General features: G+C 45.1%; 1 long non-coding RNA gene across 1 annotated transcript; it reads right to left on the bottom strand.

Annotated features, from left to right (window-relative positions):
• Positions 1-236: 236 nt before the first annotated feature.
• On the bottom strand, positions 237-13,557 carry LOC144168740 (uncharacterized). The gene is made up of 3 exons (XR_013322217.1): positions 13,308-13,557; positions 12,762-12,904; positions 237-2,895 (listed from the first exon to the last, which is right to left on the bottom strand). It is a non-coding gene; the product is annotated as an uncharacterized LOC144168740 (long non-coding RNA).
• Between the last annotated feature and the right edge of the window lie 537 nt (positions 13,558-14,094).

Raw genomic sequence — 14,094 nt, 5'->3', positions numbered from 1 at the left:
AATACTTCCATGGAGGCCTTTCCGGCCAGCTAGTGTACAGACCAATAGACAGTTCTTCGGTGAAAATTTTCTGTATGCACTCAGTGAAAAATAAAGTAGGTTTGATGACTTGCTTCGCTGCCATATTTTCATTTTAATCTGTTAGGCAGGACCTGGCGATGAAGGTTACTCGTAGGACTGACACTTGGACAAGTAGATACAAACTATATTGAAAAGGTGCAACACAAGAAAAGGAATCGCACTTGTAAATAAATTTTATTTACACAAATGCACTGTACACGCCATTTGTGTGGTTACAATGAGGTGTACAAAACAAAACTATAGGCACCAGAAAGAATAGCAATGGCCATGAGAGGTAAACATGTACCCATTCAAAATTATATCCTGGCATGCTGCAACTGCACTTCAACAACAATACACATATAATCCATGTGGATTATGTGTATGGTCAGGTGAAGAGGATGAATGAAAGGATCTTTCCTTCTGCGCTTTTTTTTTTACTGCGCTGCGGCTAAAACCAGGCTGGCTTCATAGATAGCGACCTTCCCATGGCAGCCGGCGACAATGAGGGCCAACGTGCTGAAAATTGCTGGGTAGGGACGGCGCACTCCATCAGGTGGTGGTAAATAATCTCCAACCTCACCAGCTTCACTTTGCTCACAGAGTGACTGTTGGCACGAAATGCAGTGCCTGTACCAATAACAACCGACCGTTCTAGTTAGTATGTATATCACCGGTTAGCACCTAGAATACAATGGCTCGTCCAGACCTGACTCTCACCAATGGAAAAGTCAACGTATACAACTAAACCACACGGGTACCAGACTTTCTGGCTCGACTACCATTATTAATTTTTGAGCATTCCCATTCATTCAAACATTCATAACCTTTACTAACCTTGGCTCTACATGGAGAAGCTTTCTTTTGGCGTGACGGTCATTTGTGCACATGTGAAATTTGACAGGAAACGCTTGAGTTTGTGCAAACCATTTCCAAATTGGCCATTTAAAGCAGGGAAATGCCGTCATTCTTGCGCGGGAGCATAGCAATTTTCCAGCTGCAGGAGCACTAGTTGATCCTAACTTCTTCAGGGGCTGCGGCTCTTTCACATAAACTGTGCCACTCATGTAGCACAGTCCTCAAGGTGGCTCGCCAGCCCTACAAATGGCAAAGTTGGGTATACGAGAGTTGGCCCTGGTCAGGGCCAGCGATGAGAACCGTACACATAGTTATCTTCATGATATCTTTTTGAGCCATGCCCGTATACCAAAGCGATAAGAACCAAACAAAAAGAAAATGCTTTTGCCATGCCGCTGCTGGCCTTGCTCAGCTGTATGCAACAGTAAACCATCGGGTTGACTCAAAGTGCAACGCAAGAAAATTGCACAGGATCTCATCATATTCTAACAGGATGAGAGCGCGACAGCGTCTTTTATGGCTCGGTTTGTTGTCGAGCGTTCCGCCAATGCCGCCTATAGCCTACAATCCTGACAGTGCACTCGGTGCAGCCACTCATTACAGAATCACTATCCATGCTGCTGCGGCACTGCCTCGACTGAAGCAGAGGGCCAACAAAGACTGCGGGAGCAATTTATTTGAATGCACATTTATTATTGTGTTGCACGTCTTACGGAGCGTGTTGCAAGGAAATCGGAATTGACCAAGTGCCAAATGTTTCTTTTTCTGCAGCAGTATATGCACCAGTGCACACCAAGTGCTTCTTGTTTATTTCTTCCTGGTCCACACCATGGAACAACCATCCATGGAATTCCATGGATGTGCGCACCATTCTGTGACGTGGAATGTTAGGAATGCATTAGGAAATTGTCAGCTGTTGTGGACGCTTTTTGCAGACAATATCCGAATGTGCATTCTGTGGACACCGACCGGGTGCAAGCGTTTCGCAACATAGCAAGTAATATTTTCGCATTTAGAAAGCGATTCACTGAAGCACACTGTCGAGCCCACAGATGTACTTGGTGCAGTGTCAATGAGCCTATAATAAGTGCAACAAACTGAGGAGGAGGCGAAATACCATTGACAACAGGCCGGACAAATAGCTCACAATGCTTCAATGGGGATCACAAGCAGCACAAGCTGGTGCACTGGCATAGGAAAGAACTAAAAAAGGCCAAACAAGGAGAAAAAAAACATTTGGCATCAGCGAGCATGGGAGGTCACTGTATATAAAGTCGGTCGGAGCAAAACTGTTTTTCATAAACCCCCTCTCAATTTTTTTTAAACTCATTCCTCACTCCGCCGCTGCCATTAAAACAGTTGCACGAGGTGTGCATTTCTAGAGCAGTCGTTTTTCTTATGAAGGCAAACAAAATTGCCTTCGTGCACAAAGTCTTAGACAACATTAATGCACCAACTGGTTTAATTAGCTGATAGTCTGCAACTATGGTATGCATTACAGCTCAAGTATGGCTTCCGTGCATTAACCTACAAATTTTAACTGCTGTACGGAAAAGAAAGCAAGCTTCATTAAATATATGTGCTGACAGCAATATAAACTTAAAATTCCTTATAACAGAGCTAGAAATTCTTTCAGAGCTAAAATGATAAAATGCAGTGCTGAATGATGCAAGGCACCACGAAGTACTGCCATATGTACACGCAAAGAAAAAAGTTTAGCAGTGTCAGTAACTCTTCGTAAAACTTTTCTTTGTGCCCTTTGGCAGGGCATCAGCAACAAAATGTCACTGAATTGCTCCACAACAATCGCTTTCTTCTTGTTGCTCTGCAAGTGCCATGGCTCCAGTCCACTGCTCAAACAGATGAGACACTCTACCCCGCTGACCACGAACAGAAGTTCTTGGCTCGCTCCAGGGACACAACACCAGTGGTACCAATCTGCACCAAGTTTGTTGCTACCTGGCTTGTGGCTCCCTGCTGGCAAAAGAAAAAAAAATGTGCAGTGAGAGTTAGACAAGGGATTGCAGGGGAAAAAAAATCAATTTCTCCTTTTAAAGGATTGCCGGACACACTGCGATTTCACGTATGCATTAGCAAACACACATGCACTCCTTAATGGAGGCTTCATGTCAATGAGGCATGGGTGACATAACATTGCCCCTTTGGAAGGGAGGTGTGTTCTCTTCATCTTGCTGGATGGCATGGCCAGCATGACAAGGATGGCAAGACCCGAGGGAAGGAATGATGATGTGGAACAGAAACAGCGGCATTCTACTTATTCGTAACTGTCGCACATAAGAAGCTGCACCACTTCATGACTCTTACATTAGTGAGGTCCACATCTTCTTGTGAGCACAGTCGTGATCCCGCCCATTGTTCCCCACCCTTTCCTTAGCGGGGTGCGGCTCTTCCCCCGAGTCAGTGGCGGCTTTGAGGGTGTGTAGTGATGCAAGTAGTACGGATAAATTTTAGCCCAAGCTTGGTAGGTGCCCTACCTTATCGAATCGCATCTGTTATTTTGTCAAACTGTGGAGTCAATGGGCATGGAACAAAAAAGTGACGTGCAAGACAGAAAAAAAGAGAGTAACAATGTTAGACCAAACAGAAAACACAGTGCAGTAGAAACAAAGGACAAGGTGAGGCTGGGGCAAGAGCTAACTTTCAACAAATGCTTTATTGCAGGACCTGCGCTTATAAAAACATCTGGCTCATAATGGGAGAGAAAGAAAGGAAAACATCAAAACGAACAACGAAAGATGAGACAAAAACCACCACACGCCGCCTACGCCAAGAAATAAATCTCTAGCTTTCATAAAGCCATAGATGGTCTATTGATGTGTTGATCACCGGAACATGCCATCTCAGCTGCTTCCACAAGTTCTTTCGTCAGTCCAGACTGGTGGTAATGCAAAGCAATCATCTCGTCGTGCAGGGGATAACACGGGTATACCGATACGCACTTTTTGCAATGGGCAGCCCGCTGGCCGTCAGTGGCAACGCTGCTTACTTTATTCTTGTACTCTTAAATGGACATTCAAATATCTGCTTGTTTGGCCAGTATAGTACTTGCCACATGAGAGTGAAATTTTGTAGACAGCATGATGCCCACAGCGTACCAGCTTAGAGCAGACAGGTTTCTGTGCACGCGTTAGGCAGGTTAACCTGCACAAGCCCAAAAGCCTGTTCGGGGCTGTGAACAAGACATTGATCCCACTAACAGCCACCTGGCTGCCCATTGTAAAATGTGTGTATCGGGAAACCTTTATTATCCCATGTACGACCAGACAATTGTTTTGCATTAACACTGCTCTGGGCTGACGAGAAACTTGTGGAAGCAAGTGAGATAGCATGTTCTGGTGATCAGTGTGTCCGTAGACTGTCTGTGGCTTTATCAAAGCCAGAGCTTGATTTCCTGGTGTAGGCGGCATGTGGCGGGTTTCGTCTCATCTTTTGTTGTTTATTTATTTTTTATTTTCTCCTCTTACGAGCCAGATGTCTTTATATGTGCTGGCCCTGCAATAAAGCATTTGTTAAAACCTTGCACTTGTCCCATCCTCAACTTATTCTGTTTTTACTGCGCTATGTTTCTCGTGAGAGTATGAACCAACACGCCCAAACATTTTCCCTTCTGTTAGACCGCATCCAGGGCATAACAAAAGTTCACAGAGCGAAAGAATGTTAAGTGAGCAAACGAGCTTTTCTAGGCAATGCCCAGGGGCGTCGGGTATGCTAGGTACAGCAGTTGCTGCAAGAACCAAAGGAGAGTGCAGTAACTGCACAGAGACGGCAGTAAGAGGAGGAGGCTAGGGTATATATAGTCAGGATCCAGCTCACATGGCCTTATCGTCTGGTGGTAGGGCAGCGTATATCACCTTCCAATAGTTTCAGGGAGAGAGGCCATGTAATTCAGCTGATATTAGTGCTCATTATCACGCTTTTAGAACTTCGCAGAGCAAACAATGCCAAGGTCATCATGAAGTGTTGAACCCAGAATAGTGGCTCAACTAGTCGCACAAAACAAGATAAGTAACAGTCACTAAGCACTGCTTAGTGACTGTTCAAGCGCTACCACATCGATTCACATTAGGTAAACACATTTTTCTCATCTGGCATGCATTGCATTCTGTAAGCATATATGCTGGTGCATGTATATATGTGTGCCAGCATATGTTGTATACATATGCACTAGTGGCATAGGCAAGATACATAAACTTGTGTATAGCTTCCTAGCCAATGCATTTTGGCCTTGGCAACTACAACACCACCTGAAGGTAAGACTAGCCAGATGAAATTGTGGTGGAGGAACTGCTGACGTTTGTACTGTGGATACAGGAAAATTTTGATAGAGTCAGGTACACATCACATTTTCTGATAAAATGTGGCACTCCCCAGCATTCAGCTGAGCGACAGTGGGGTGCTGGTACTGGATGAATTGCATGGACATTGGAACGTAATGAAACCCTGCAGTGTATGAGTATAGCATTCCAGGTTATTCCATGTGAAGTTATACGTGATAGCTTAAGCAAAAAGCTCCATATTCGTTTGGTCGTGGAAGTCAACCAATGTGTAAGCAAGGTGCTCACTGCATGTTCCAAAACATGCAAACGTCTATTGCAATCTCGTCCTGTCTATTATGTCGGCTATTATGCACGCTTTCAGTGTTTAATGAACTGCTTAATTTCGCTACACACGCCCATTGAACGTCCGCACCACAACCAGCTGCGCCACCGATGCAGTGAGCAATTTTTGCGAGTGTCTCCCTCGCCTTACCGCGGTCCAATAGGATCATACGTTAACACTAATTTACTCGTAAATTGTAACCCCATAAAAATCAGGTTTAATCAAATTTAAATGTTTAGAGAATAATATTCGATCACTGACTGATTCGCACAATCGTTACTCGCAAGACATCCAATCGTCATCGCATCGTCACTGCAAGTTCTTGATCCGAATATCGGCACATCGTAACGGTCATTCTACGTAGTTTTTAACGAAATCGATGCCACAAGGCAAGTTACACTGACTGCAAATCATGCCTGAACATCCAAGGAGTACTATAAAAACAACGGCGCAACCGCAAACAATAGGGCTCTTTGATTTCCAGTCTCGGACTCGCCGCGGACTCCCCGAGAAGCAGTCCGGCATTCGATTTTCCCATGTATCCCTATGACTTCAGGGAATCCTCGGACTACCTAACGTGACTCCGAGACTGTAAATCTAAGAGCCCCAACGAAGCAACCAAGCTACAGCCACGGGACGTGCGACAACGCCGGTAAGCAGTTCGGCCTCTTCCACTGGCTAATATTAGTACTTTACACAGGTTAACTGTACAGAACCGCTAGGCTCCGAAGCTTTTCCGGCTTCGGGTGCGTCACGTAAGCTCAAAAACAGCGTAATATAGACCGTAACTAATGAATAAGCGGTATTTGAGTTCGATAACTCAATTGCCGTAAGCATACATGGGCGCCACCATCTTGAATGTTTGTTTACATCAATGTTACCAGACCAGCATCGACATTTCACTAAATTTAGCGGCCACTTACAATTATTGCGATCTGAGTACTCGTTAAGCTTCGAAAGAAAGCAAATATGAAATGGTAATAGAGAAAGCCAAAATAGCATGGTATTAATCCACAAAAACGCGAAATCCGCTGTAGCAAATCGTGGTGCATGAATGTGCTTGTAGCAGAAGCAACAGCATGGTAGATTGGCGGCAAATTTTAAATGCATACAAGCAGATTTGTATACAGTGTTCGACCTAAACTCTTGTTAAGTATTGGTGGCAACATATTGTTAATTAGGTACGCTGTCTTTCGGTGGGTAAGCGCGCTTTTTTCTGTCATGCCGCTGCTGCTGACTGTGGCTTGCTGCTAGTTTTCTTTCAACAAAGCCCCGCATTTATACGTTCCTTTCTGTGTGACCAGCCATTGGTAACAGACACGTTTTCACTGTCTTTTTCATGTGGTGCAAGCTATGTTCCATCAGGTGTATGTGACACCTGAGGTAAGCTTCCACAAATTTCTGCATTCTCCAAACGGGTGAAATAGAACAAGCTATGAATCTGACAAAAAAAAAACAAGAAAAGCAGCGGGCAACCAAGAATAGCTTGTTTTTCTTTTCTTTTGGTTCAGAAACAGCGATTTCTTGTGTATGGTTGGAGCATTGTTGGAAAAATACACTGGCACACTGGAGTCCAGCCTGATGATACCTTTTCCCTCTGTGCACATAAAGCTCAAGTATCATTCGAAAACTCGGAATGCGAAATAAATGTGCTGAATACTGTCGGAAGACCAAGTGTGTTTTGTTCTTCAATTGCAGTGAGCTGTTTACGGTGTGTGATTTTGAGATTATTGGTAGCAGCATATCTGCATTGGGTGCGCTAAAAGTAAACATGATACAAAACTAAGATACTGCAAACTTTTCTGAACACTGCGCTAGGAATAATCATCAAAGAAAAAAAGACGGCTCAAGAATACGATACTCCCTAATGCAAAATTGGAGCGCAGTGCAAACTGCAGTCTTCTCGGTGACAGCGTGTAGCTGCTGTGTCTCAGGAAGTGATCGTGTCATCAGTGAACACACGACGCAGACGCTACTCTGGCGTTTTCTCACAGCGCCTCGGTGCCACTGAGCATGTCTCGCGTGGCCTCTGCGTACTGCCCTCCCTTTCACACTTTCATTTTACTTTCCTTCTCCGCCTTCCTGCTTGTTCTATCTCATTTATCTCCAGTGCCCTCTTCTTCGTTCGGTTACAACAAAGTCGACGGCCACACGAAACCACAGGAGTCAAGCGGGCACTTAAAGCCAACTGCATTCAAAATTTCGAACTCTTGAAAACACCATTTCCGTATAGTCTGCTGAAAAAGAAAGCAAGATGCAAAATACAACGGCTGAAATACGTGTGTGGACGCCGCAAGCGGTCAGCAAAAAACGGCGATTTTGAAACCGAAATCGAGGAGAGCGCGGCCATTAAAATGACATTGCAGCCATCCAGCGAGCGGCCGGACGGTGTACGGGGCAGCAAACGGGTGAAGTGTTCGCAGCAGAGCTTGACCGGTTCTCTAGCTGCATGGCTGGCCAGAGGAAGAAGCCACCGTCAGCTGGAGCGTCACAGGCGTGTCATGGCTGTTTACACAATCTGCCGGCAGGTGCAGCGTGGTCTACGGTGGAGCTTTTTTAAACGCTTCTGACTGATTAACGAGGCAGTTCACGGGGCTACCACTCGTGTCCCAGCTGATGTGAGGGTACTTACTAGACATTAAAATAAATTTGGTCGAGGTGAAATTTGAGTGCAGTTGGCCACTTAAGAGGTGCACTCTAAAAAAGAAATGGCAAGCAGATTGCCTTAGCAAGCTGCGTTGCAAAGAAAATATTTCTGTAGCTGAACAGTTCTGAAATTTGGTTGGTTCTGAAGTTTCTTCAATCTATCCCAGTCAGGAAGAGTATGATATACAGCTGTATAACTCCAGCCCTTCTTCATTTTTAAAAAGTGTTTTTCCCTGTTTTTCCTTACATTTCTTTTTTCCTGCTGCAGCAGCGCTGGGAGCATGAGCATGCAAGACAGAATGTAAAAAGTGGTGTGGTCACGACACCTTTCACTTGCATTACAAATTTCCTGATCCACTTTACTCGAAGTAGTAGAATAATTAAGTGAAGCATCAGTTTTACAGTTAAAAAATGGGTAAAAGAAGTAAGTCCACCACGGGTATAAACATTTAAAAAAATGAGATGTCTATTTATATGTTGTATTAGCTGGCGCAGAATCTAGCAGTACACCCGATGTCGAACCACATTCCATACCGAGACATGGTGCTAGTAACTATAATACCTTCGACAAACACCACGTAAACTGATAGGTTCGCCTGGTGCACTGTCGAGGCGCGAGTCATGAGGTCCCCAGACAGCTCCGATGAATACCACGCAATCTGATGGCTTCAGCTGTGAGGCTATGGAGCCCTGCAGTGTTGTGGAGCCACCAAGGACTTGCTTTCGTTTTGTATGTTATTTCTTCTGTAAGCCATGCTCCATGTGTACCCGGGGAATATAGTGGCTCTTCACTGCTTATAACACTAAATATTTATCCTCATGGAGCAGATAAGTTTGAAGCTCATTAATACAGAAATAAAAGTTGGCTCTGCCACATAACTTGCAAACTTCCAAGCTTCACTGCATGGCATTTTCTTTAGTGTTAGCTTTTTTGGCACGACGCCGAAGCCATGCAAGAAAGCCTACCACAATAGCCTTGCACAAGAGTGGAACTCTGGCAGCCAATGTTGGCTGAGGTGCAACGCTACCTGGGCAAAATTTATAAACTGGAAAGAAGTTTCCCATCAATATGGTGGTATGAGTGAGAAATCAAGGTTTATTACTTGCTGGAAATGCTTGCATTAAAGTAAAGGTCATACCAACCACTAACGTACCTAACCTCTTTTCAATGCCTGGAGCAAGCCATTCAAATGCAGTCGACTCTTGATCATCACCTAATTGGAATTTTTGGGTAATTGGAAGCAATGCTCTGGTCCCACCAATGTTACATTCAATTCAGTAGAAGAAATTGCTTGGTAATTTAAAGCTGAAACCTAATTTTTCGATTAATTGAAAGTTATTTCGAATAAAAAGCATCAAGGTGAACTTCACATCTTGATAAAATTGGAAATTTTAAAGCGTCAAAACACCGCCGTGTCCTGCAATGTTGGCACCATCACAACCGAGGCAGCGCATAGCTGATAAAGCAGCTAGTCACTTGAGACTTGTGCCAGTGTAAGCATCTCTCTTTTGAGGCCCTCAACCTTCTTTGTTGCGCACAGCTCCGTGCAACAGTTTGCGTGGTGAAAGCTTCAGGCTTCGATTTTCACCACAAGTCTGAACTATCACGGCAAGCTGTGTCACATTCGAATAGGCAACAAAACAAAACCAAGAAGATAAGATTGTTGCGGACCAATAGCAATGCGCTATTGTGCCTTCTGTTTTTTTTGTTGCGGACTTTGTACTAATGGTAGCCAACTGTATAATTTCTCTGGTCACAACATGTTGAGGAAACCGCATTTTCCACGGCAGGGTGTGCCAAATTTCATTCGGCTACCTTGCCATACTGTCTTAATCTTTTAAGGGGCAACCACACGCAGCAACAGCGAGAAGCGACGTGAAAACTGCAACTCAATGGGTACACCAAACAGATAGCACGAGTGACAGCAACAAGTGAAAAAAATTATCAAACTGCCGCCAATGCCCTGCGTTGTCGTCGTTCGTCGCTGCTGCTCACTTGTGGGCTGCTTCTGTACAGCAAAAAGCAAGCGGCGGCGTCAGCCCGTCGCCTTCTGCTGTCGACTCCCTTAGCAACCTGATTATAAACATTTTCGCTTGTCACCGTCATCCACACTACCAGTTTGCTGTACCCATTGAGTTACGTTTTGCCGTCGCTGCATGTGGTTGCCGTTTACTTGCCATTTTTTGTACCATTTTCCTATCGATACATAAATATTCTAATGCCTCAGGTCCTGACGACTGCCTAAGTTATCTTTTTTGTCACTTTGTTTTAAAAACTCTATAAACAATGAAAAAGATATCTGTATTCGAATATATTTGATTCATTCAATCCAGTCAGTTTTTGCTATTTGTATTTTATGCACAGTTCGAAATTTCCTGTTTGCACATGTCTAGTTAATATGTTGTGCAAGATTAAATGAATGAATAAGCTGACCAATTGTTCAAACTTTCTAGGGAATGTGAGAGCAGTTGAAAAAACGAATGTACACAGAGAACGAAATCTCACTGGTAATAATCGTGTGTACAAACCAGGGTCGGAGCAAAAAAAGAAATGCCAAAAGCAGATATCTAATGCACAGTAAATGCCCACAACGAAGTAACTTGTGATGCTTCCATGTGAAGGAAGAGAAAGAGCAGGCTCAGAGGAGGTTGGCACTGGACAACTTCTTCTGAGCCTGCTCTTTCTCCTCCTTCACATGGAAGCATCACAAGTTTCTCCGTTGTGGGCATCAATTTCCTGACTACATGTGATTTTGTACCCCTTCTCTCTCTTCTACCGTCTTATCTTTTCTTCATACGCTGCATGGCCAAAATATGAAGTAAAAAAAAAAGAGGTTAGCAGAGGGTAGTACATGAAAATTCTAGTTGAAAGCTGCAGGATAAAGCGAACAGCAATAGGGATCCTGCGGTTATTGCCATTTTAACCTCTCGTCACGGCAAACAAAAAGTCAGAAAAATCAGATGATGAATGGCTTCAGCATATTAAGTTTCAGATGTCGTTATACAGTGGCACAATAGGGTGGACGGCAGCGCCACTGACGTGTCTGAATGATCGGACAATCTAAAAAATCAGACTGTGACTGTGTGCAGGTGCCGTCATAAGTAATTGGAGCACAGGAGCTGTGGCCGAACTGTATTGGAGCGCCGTGCAGCTGCACCGGCGGTAAATGAAAGGACGAAAACACGCATGCGCGCCTGCCGACAGCGATGGCCCATCTATACCTTTCAAACCCCTTTTTAAATTTGGCTTCGAGCATTGCTCGCAGCACAGTGCCGCTGTCAGCGACGGCGCTGATAGCAGAGACGATTCTGGCAGCATCTCTGCCGCACTTCCAGCTGCCGGAGAAACGGCGCGCTGTCACGGGAATTTGTAGCGAGTTTTTCGTTCAAATATTTTTACGTGTGTACGCTATCAACGCCATCGCCGAGACCAGTATGCTGCGAACAATGCTTGAAGCCAGGTTAAAAAAAGTGGTTTGAGAAGTACAGATAGGCTATCGCCGTCGGCAGGTGCGCATGCGTGTTCTCGTGCTTTCATTTACCGCCGGTGCAGCTACACGGCGCTCCGATACAATTCGGCCGCAGCTCCCGTGCTCCACTTATGACGGCACCTGTACATAAAGATCGAAGTCAAACATTGCTTTCAGGATTAATTTTTCATCAAAGAATTTGGCATGACCCACTCGTTCGAAAGCACCTTTTGTCGCATGAAAGCTTGCTCACACCTATGACAATGCCACCAAGGAACGAGAGGCCTGAAGAAGACACCACTCAGTGGGGGGGTGTGAAAGAAGAAAACCCAGGGGCAATAAATGGATATGGACAAAGCAAGATAGCAGCAATCGGAAATGCAGCAGGCAGGCCTTAGTTCTTGTTCTACAGTGTACACAAATAGGCTCAGGACAATGACTATAGCATGAGCAATGCGAGAAAAATTCTCGTCTAGTGATGTGAGACCGGCCAAGAAGTGCCCCGTGCTAGCGAAAAGTAGCGATTGCTACCTATTCTTTGATTACCTACGAGACTCCTGGAATTTCGAAACCACACTTGAATTGCTTGAGAAAATTTCTGCTGAAGGGCAATTACGTTAGTAAATTGCAATCTTTAGCAATTCAATAACCTATAAAACGACCATGCTCAGCAACCCTTGTAGTGCGAATATAGCAATTGAAAAAGAGAAGCAGCTGCATTACGTACACTCAACACCAACTGTCGGGAATCAAACGTGAGTGTGTTAAGTGGGCCCACCACATGCTATACAGTATTTGTTCATTGAAAGCATCAAGTATCTCTATTGCGCTTTCCCTCCAACAGAATAAGTCATGACATGCATTCCGTGAAATAAATTCCCTCTTCCAACTCCTGCATACAAACGCTGAAAATTCTCCATTCTGTTTAAAAAAAAAATTAGAACAGAAATTGTGAGGACAGGTGCAAATTGTATCGACACACGCACACACACACACACACGCACGCACGCGCGCCACAAATATATGTGGCTCCGCAATAGACATATACTTGCACTGCACTGTCTACGAAAAACAGGATCGGGAGCGCAGATTCGGCGAAACACTTACATCCGCAATGAGAACAGTGGCACCCTGTATGCCAAGGCTTGGACAAGCAGTCTGTTGAGGTAGGTCTGGCTCTTAGAAACGGAGCAGGTCACCGATCAGCGGCTCGTACACATGCTGGGACTGTGGTGGAAATTTATCAGCCCCTGTAACGAAAGCGCAGTGAGCGGCGTCTCGATGACACATGATACGAAATAAATATCTCCGAAACATTGCTTGCTTTACATTCGTGCGTGCAATCTAAAACCCCTGTTCTGCTTACTACGGCTGTTAACGTAGTAAGCCTCCATGTAATAACTGTCACTAGTGGTAAGCATAGTGACACCACAGAAGATTCTAGCCGACAGTTACGCATATGAGCCTGTAAGTTAAAAAAGAAAAACATTACGACACTAGCGTGTATTTCGGGTGTGCTTTCGCAAGAAATGGCACGTAGCTTATCCACTTTGAAATTAGCCTGCACTTCTATCACGAACACTAAAGGCAACATCACCTTGTGTGTTTTCTTCTCCGTATGAAAAGGGGGATGTGACAAGTCTAAACACTTACCTCCTCACGACCTTGTTGCTACCACCGACGTTGACGGCCACGAAACCGAGCTAGCGAAGTCTCCGACTTTGCGCCGTCGAAGCTGAGGCGCAGACTGACGTGAGGCTCGGTAGGACCCTGGGAACTTCAGTTGGAGTAAAAGCTGCGATTCCAAACCACGAAGGCGCACAGGCCGTCCGGCCGCTGAGTCGAAACGGTGCCGGAGAAGCAGGGAGAAGCACGGCCCGCGCGGACGGACAAGCAAGAAATGCGCAAATCAATGTTGTCAGCACGGTCAAAGGCCCTCGATTTTTCAGACCAAAGTTGGAGACGTTTTGAGGCAAAAACGACAGCGTTGCCAGCATAGTTTGGTGCGTTTAGGCCGATTTGGCGGCGGTCGCGGGCGGGTTTTAGTCGGATGCGCTTCGATGCGCAGTCCGTTCCGCTGAGGGTGAGGACAACCGCGTCGTCTGCTAGCGCGACCGCCATTTTCTTGCATCCGCTGGACGCGGGGCGCGCGTTTGCTGCGTGACGCGCCTTGATAGTGCTGGTCTCGCCAACAGTGCCGGCTTGATTTGGCTTTACTTTTGACATTCATTCCTTCTCTAGAGTAGATGAACAGAAGAGCAAGGTTTTGGTGAAGGATTCTCTATTTTGAGATGATTAGCGACGGTATGGTGAATTCCTTTCTTTTTTTTACGATAGGTGACACGGCGGGCAACTTCTCGCCGTCATTGTCATACCGGCGCCGTGAACTTGCTGTCGTTGCTTTTACATATAAACATAGCAGAAAGTCCACGAAGGAAGG

The sequence above is a fragment of the Haemaphysalis longicornis genome, unplaced genomic scaffold, assembly GCF_048455015.1.
Source record: "Haemaphysalis longicornis isolate Haplotype H1 unplaced genomic scaffold, Haemaphysalis longicornis Haplotype H1 scaffold_2, whole genome shotgun sequence".
Classification (NCBI taxonomy): Eukaryota; Metazoa; Arthropoda; class Arachnida; order Ixodida; family Ixodidae; genus Haemaphysalis; species Haemaphysalis longicornis.
This window is presented reverse-complemented; position numbering and strand designations above follow the sequence as displayed.